This window comes from Canis aureus, chromosome 1 (genome assembly GCF_053574225.1).
Source record: "Canis aureus isolate CA01 chromosome 1, VMU_Caureus_v.1.0, whole genome shotgun sequence".
NCBI classification, from domain to species: Eukaryota; Metazoa; Chordata; class Mammalia; order Carnivora; family Canidae; genus Canis; species Canis aureus.
In genome coordinates, this window is record NC_135611.1 from 1,749,895 (window position 1) to 1,757,478 (window position 7,584).

The following is a 7,584-nucleotide window of genomic DNA, read 5'->3' on the forward strand; positions in this document are numbered from 1 at the left end:
GTTTTCCAAATCCTGGCCTCACTTGGCTCCTTTTCCCATTGCTGGTTTAGTTTAGGTTAGCCAAGATTCTTCATTCCCATTTTGTGCCCAGGTGAGCCATAGGTACGTTGGGATACAGCTTAGACCGAGTGTCTTCCTTGCAGCAGGTGCTCCTGGGCCAGGAGGCACATCTGCAAACTGCTGCTGTAACTCGGGACACAGTGGCATCTGTGTGTGACCTGAGCAGGAGCTAGCTGGCCTGCGGCAGCACTCCACTAAAGAGCGCTTAGCTGAGGAACTGCTTACAGATGTGTGGGTGGGAATAAAAACCCCGGAAGTTTGGTGACCTTCCTGTGATGGCTGGAGTGGAAACCATTATCCCCTGCAGGCTCCAAGAGACAGGAAGAGGAACTGGAACCAGGCGGAGCCCAGGAGCCAGACCCCCCAGAGGGGCTGAGGGTGTAGAGCAGGGGTCAGCACACTGCTCATAGGTGAAATCTACCTCCCACTGTTTGGTAAAGATAGTTTGTTTAGACATGACCACTGCTATTTTATCAGCGTATCATCTAGGGCTACTTTCAAGCTGCAAGGATGGAATTACAGAGGCCCTTGTCTCGCTAATACCTGGGGGCGTGGGGGGGCGGGGAGCAGGTGCACAGTGTTTCTATGGGGACATCACTCCCTAGCGCCACCGCGGAAGGAATCCTGAGAGAAGGCATAATGACAGGTGACTGGAGGGGAATGGAGTGACAGAGGATACTTGATTCACTTTCAGGAAGGCATGGAATGAGTTTTTAAAGCAGGAACGGGGATCCCTGGGTGGCGCAGCGGTTTGGCGCCTGCCTTTGGCCCAGGGCGCGATCCTGGAGACCCGGGATCGAATCCCACATCGGGCTCCCGGTGCATGGAGCCTGCTTCTCCCTCTGCCTGTGTCTCTGCCTCTCTCTCTCTCTGTGACTATCATAAATAAATAAAAAAAATTTAAAAAAAAAATAAAATAAAAAATAAAGCAGGAACGGATGGAAGAAGGAACAAACAAGTAAGGTAGAGTTACACCTGAAGGTCAGTTTACCTACATAGGTGTAAGCATACTGGCTGCAGCGGTAGAAAGTCACGTCAGTAGGACCGGAAACTGTATCCGAGGATATGGCCGAGGTCTAAGAGGCCTCATCCGGAGAAGCGGGAAGTGAGAGGATAGAAGTTACAGACCATGCAATCACCGGCCATAGTCACAGCCCTCGGAGGGGGTCTGTGAGTGTCCCTACCTCACGTAGACGGGTCACAGTGGTCTGCTAGCACCACCAAAACTCGAACCCAGGCCCCAAAGGCCATGTTGTTAGCCTCTTGACCAGAGTGGCCCGCTGAGCTTTAGAAAGAGAATGCTGGCAGCCAGAACTTGGACATGTGGGAAAGGAGGCTGGCATGGCGTTTCTTGTCCTTGAGGGTCACCGGCCACCTGAAGACTGGGACCATGTACTTTTTTCAGCTGAATGTATTCTATTTATTAGATGTCAGTTAGTGAAATTACACATTTGTTTGAAGATTTTTACCAGTAGAGAAGCAAATAATTCCTGTTCAGGTAGAAAATATAACAACAAAGCATATAGCTTATTGTCCTTTAGATATTAACCACTTTTATGTCTAACTCAGCAGCCTTATCCAGACATCAATGAATTCCAGGTCCTGAAAAACTCTCTGAGGCTGTCTTAAGGCCTTACTTGGATCTTCTGCATGATTCCTAAGTTGATGAAATTTTGGCACGTGCTCAGTATGTATCTACACGAGAGCTACTTTATCGCTTCAAAAATTATTCTCTTCCTGGTCTCCATCATGGGCAAGGATGGAGGTGAAAGGGAGAGAACCCCCTATGGGAACATTGCCCCCGCAAGCTCTGCCTCCACATCCATGTGGGGGACCCCGTGGACAGACTGGCTCCGACTGGAGGCCAGAATCCTGTGTGCTAGGTAGGCCGTCAGGAGAAATGAAAAGGTTGCTGTCCACAGCACAGTCTGTGGGGCCAAGGAAGAAGAAATCTCAGAGGAAGGTCTAAAGCTTTAGGAGTGTGAGTTAAGAAAAAAATAACATCTCCAATACTGGAAACATTGGCTTTGGGATCCAGGAGCTGATCTATCTGGGATCCCACGTGACCCAAGCATTGGCATATGCCGTGCTGGGTGGGCCAGGTTTCAGCATCGCAGATGCGAAGCACAAGACCGGCTGCAAACACAATCGGCAAAGAGGAGGCCACGTGTGGGTCCAGCAGGTGTGTGACGGGATCATCCTCCCTGGAAAATAAATTCCCATGTCTATCCAAACAGCTAATAAAAACTTCCTGGTAAAATGTTTCTTTAAAAAAGTGTACTTCGGCGAAAAGGAATATTTTCAAATGTCAAAGAGCAGCTTCGTTATGTATTATTTAAATGGATGACCATGGTACCATATCATGGAATTTAAATGTCATTCAATACATTTTACAAAGTGATGTCACAAGGCACCTGGGGTGGGGGGATCAATCTGTTGAACATCTGACTCTTGATTTCGGCTCAGGTCATGGTCTCAGGGTCGTGGGATCGAGCCCTGCATCAGGCTCCCTACTCAGCACAGAGCCTGCTTGAGATTCTCTTTCTCCCTCTGCCCCTCCCCCTGCCCACGCTCTCTAAATCAATCAATCAATCAATCTTATTAAAGAACTGATGTCACAGTTCCATTTTCAAATACAAATATAACATGCCAAAATCTATCATTGGTATTTCCAGTTAAACTGAAAATGTTTAGCTGCTATAAGAACTTAGTGAGGGGATATATACTTTCCAAAGTTCTGTTAGGGAGTCAATGAGCGCAAAAGTTTGAAGACTGCTATTGCAATGCACAATCTTTTTAGAAAAACTACCATAAAAGATGAGTCTTGTGAAGAGCTGTCTTCAAACTCATTGTCAAAGGCCAATTTTTTTTTTTTTTTTTAAATTTCACTGAGGGCTTGGAGCAAGGACTTTTTTTTTTTTTTTTTTTTATGATAGTCACACAGAGAGAGAGAGAGAGAGAGGCAGAGACACAGGCAGAGGGAGAAGCAGGCTCCATGCACCGGGAGCCCGACGTGGGATTCGATCCCGGGTCTCCAGGATCGGGCCCTGGGCCAAAGGCAGGCGCCAAACCGCTGCTCCACCCAGGGATCCCTCAAAGGCCAATTTTAGCTCATGATTTCCTACTGATGCATTCTTTGCTTTGTTGGCTGGGGCCCGTCTCCTGCATACGTGGATACCAATGTATCTGGAAGAGTCCTGGTTTTCTTTAAACCAAGCATCTTGTTATGGTTTTGTAATGAACCATAGACATTTCAACTATTCCATCAAAAATGGGAGAAATGTAATTAAGAGCTTCTCATGGAGAGTTTCAAAGGATTGCCCAAAGAATAAATAAACGGGGCTCAGAGTGGACTCCTTGGAGTCCCGTTATGGTTGCTTGGGGTTTGGGATTGATATGGCTGTTCTGTATCAGCAGCTGTGCGATGAACAAGGTCTGTCCGCCTTTCATTTTACCTGGGAACTGCTTCCCAGACACAATGGCATAGTCACAACGATGACAAAAATGAGAAGTCTCTTAACAGCTCTAGAAGAATCACCTTCTTGTATTGAAATCTCATCTTTGTCTCTACCATGCCAGCCCCGAGGGCTAATCACTCAATTCTTTTTTTTTTTTTTTTTTTTTTTTTATGACAGAGAGAGAGAGAGGCAGGCTCCATGCACCAGGAGCCCGACGTGGGACTCGATCCCGGGTCTCCAGGATCACGCCCTAGGCCAAAGGCAGGCGCTAAACTGCTGCGCCACCCAGGGATCCCCTAATCACTCAATTCTTAACAAAAAGTTATTCATACTGAGTATGCTTATTGCAAACTGCAGAAGCCCACAGATACTGTATAGGGTGTTTTTTATAAATTCGTTTTTTAAAGATTTTTTTTTTTAGTCATTTCAGAGAGAGAGCATGAGCAAGGGGAGAAGCAGAGGGAGAAGCAGGCTCCCCGCAGAGGAGGGAGCCCAATGGGGGACTTGATCCCAGGACCCCAGGATCATGGCCCAAGCTGAAGGCAGACACTTAACTGTCAGAGCCACCCAGGTGCCCCTAAATTTACCTTGAATTAAATGTTTTTATTATTATGTAATAGTAGTTACATTAGTGTCAGATGTGCAACATAGTGATTCCACACCATCCAACATTCATCTTTTCCTGGTGAAATGTTGCTACAGTATTATTATCCACTATACTCCCTATGCTGTGGTGCTCATTCCCATGACTTGTTTGTTCAATGAGTTGAGGTTTATGCGTCTTGAGCCCTCCCACCCCCACCCATGCTGGCAGCCCTACTTTGTTCTCTCTGTTCATCCTTGCTGTTTCCACAGTCTTCTCCCTGGCTGCTCCTACCCCAGGCTCACCTTGCCTGGCCAGAGAAACTTGTCAGATGCCCCTGGCCCTTTTTACCCATGTCGTGTGGAGGGCCTGCAGCTGTGCCACCACTGGCCCAGCAGGGACATTGCCCACTGGGTGACAAGCGCTATTTGGGAATGAGTGCCCCGTTCTGATAAATCCTCAGAGCTGGCTCTGCAGGGCATCTGGCCAGGGTTGTCAAGTCTTAGGCCAGGACAAGGCATCACACTGGCCGCAGCCAGGCTTGTCTGGGACCCCTTCCTGCTCCTCCGCACCCTGGGGACAGCACTGCACTTCCCGGGCCCTCCATCAATTTACCACCTGGCCTTGACTGCAGCCCAAGGGGCTGGTGTCTGTCAAGGGACCCCCGCCCCTTGGTTCAGTGTGTGCACAAAGGGGTCTCCCAACAAATACTGTCTGAATGAACAGCCCACCCACCTTGCCATGTGGCACTGTGCCCCTGGTGCTGTAGACAGCTGGTTCCCCTCACTCTGTGATGCCTCCGCCACTGTCCAGCCATCATCACCTAGAAGCAAGAGCCTCACCCTGCCTCTTCTGTGACATTCTCGGGTGTGAGTTGTGTGTACACCCTGGGGACACATCGAGGGCTGCATTCCTCGCCCTTCCCAGCTGAATCTCTGAGTCAGAGGAGCCTCAGGTGTCCTAAGATGTCACCAATCTTTGCAAATGCATCTGTGACTTCAGTGAAGATGAGGGGTGCCGCATGAGATGGCCCCGATTCAGAATTAAAGGCATCTCTCATCCGTCACCACCTGCTCTGCACTCCAAACACAGTGATTACACAGGAGAAGAGAGGCAGCAATTATTTATAATAACTTTATTACGTATAATTTGCATCGACCCTCTGAAAGGATCACACACGCTTCTGAGAGCCACCCGGTAAATGCAAGCACCCAGCCTTGACCCTGCCCGGCCTTCCCCGTGCGCAGCAGTGGCCCTTTCTTCCCGGGAAGGACAGGTACAATTTGTCACCACACAAATTATACATACTTGCTGTTGACATTCTTTTATCAGATAAATTACTTGTACTTATTATGCTGAAGGCAGTTCCCATGAAATTTTCACATTGTGAGAGTGTGGGTTTGGGCTGACATGGAGAGCTCACTGTCCTTCGACCGTGGACACGGGGATGCAGGTCCTGACAGCTCCCATCCATGGCTCTTCTCTGAGATGAAAGCTGAAGTTTCTAGTGCCTGCAGATCCATTCTTCCTCATGGCCACTATTGCCTGCAGTAGCACAGGTGCCCTAGGGCCCCAAACACAGCTGCCCTTGCTCCACACTTGTGAGGGACAAAGGAGGGCTGGGAGACAGGGACCACATCTAAGTGTTGCTGCCAAGCACTCATCTATGAGGGGCTTTACACGGTGTGTGGCTGGCATTGCGAACCTGACGCAGAAAGTCCCACGCTCTCAGTGTCAAGTGCAAAATTCGAGGAAAGATCCCCAAAAGCAGCACTTGTTATGTTTTTTATTTTTAAAGGCAGGCAGAGAGATGTCTGGGTAGCTCAGTGGTTGAGCATCTGCCTTCAGCTCAGGTCGTGATCCTGGGGTCCTGGGATCGCATCCCACATCGGGCTCCCTGCATGGAGCCTGCTTCTCCCTCTGCCTATGTCTCTACCTCTCTCTGTGTCTCTCATGAATAAATAAATAAATAAATAAATAAATAAATAAATAAATAAATAAATAAATAAATAAATGGATGGGGATACAATTTAAAACATTTTAAAAATATCTTTTTTTTTTTATTTTAGAGAGAGAGAGAGAGAGAGCACACACATGAGCTCAGAGAAGCAGAGGGAGAGGAAGAAGTAGATTCCCCACTGAGCTCAGAGCCCAACGCAGGGCTCAATCTCATGACCCTGAGATCATGATCTGAGCCAAAACCAAGAGTTTGATGTCTAAGTGACTGAGCCACCCAGGCACCCCTAAAACATTTTTTTAAAAAAAGAATAATCTGTGCTCAGAGTGGCAAAGTGGTAAGGGCACAGGCTCAGCATGGAGTCCTCACCCCACGGTGCTGCCAGTGCCAGGAGCAAGCTGACCGGCCTTCTGACCTGTTTGATGGGGACAGAGGCACCTGCCCACAAAGCTTTCGCGAGAAGTTAGTGACACCACACATTTTAAGCATTTAGCTGAGTGCCAGGTAGAAAGACAGTAATCCTAGGGTGGGGCTATCCTCTTTTTATAATTATCAAAAAACAAAAAAGCCCTCACTCAACCAAGCACTGTCCCTGGGAGATGCGGTGTCGGCCTCTCGGGCAGATATTCAGGACGTTACTAAGGAAGTTCCAAGTGGAGCCTCTGCTTAGGCCACCACAGGGCGGGAGCTGCACGCAACCCCGGAGGACACGTTCCCCCACTCTCCCCAAGCCAAGTGCTGGGTGGGCAGTGCCACTCCTGGTTGGGCTGCAAGGACAGTGGCAATGGCCCAGTGCTCTGTGCTCTGCACGATGACAGAAAGACATGCAAGCAAAGCAGAGGGCGGCAGGTGGCCCCAACTACTGTGATTTGTTTAGTTCATTGGCTTATTTGGTGCCCTGACAATTTGGATTCAGCAGATTGGAAATGTTTTCAGTGAGATGGTATAATTTCTTTTTTAGAAAAACTTTCAAATTGGGTGAATGACAAGTTGGTATGTTTCTATATGACTAGGTCAGACATTCGACATGGAGTGGGTGGGTTTGGAGGTAGAACCACGGGGTGAGTGCAGGAAGCGTGTAACTAGGAGGTGAGGCCGTGATGTAACAGTGATTTGTGTGAATGATACACCATGGGGGATTTCTGGTCATAATTCTGCTGTGAGTAGACAGGATGGGTGAGCTGTGAGAGCTGTGGTACCAGTCATCATCTTAGAGACGTTCAGTGGGCCTGACAAGCCAAATGACAGCCACATCTGCACACCTTAACGATTGCTGATTAACAGCAAATGAAAATTGTAAGCTGGTTGGAAAACATGATTTTTATTTTCTTTTGAAAACGTGATTTTCTTGATTTTCCCCCCAAGATTGGTTAAAATGTCTCAGACTTTGTTCTGTATGTAATAAAAGAGACAGGATGTCATTGAAATGAGGCCACCGCAGTAAGCTCCATGGAGGACAGCCGTTTATGAGGTCCTATGTGGCGGGAGTGTGACACTGGGGAGTGTGCAGGTGTGCAGACCCTGTC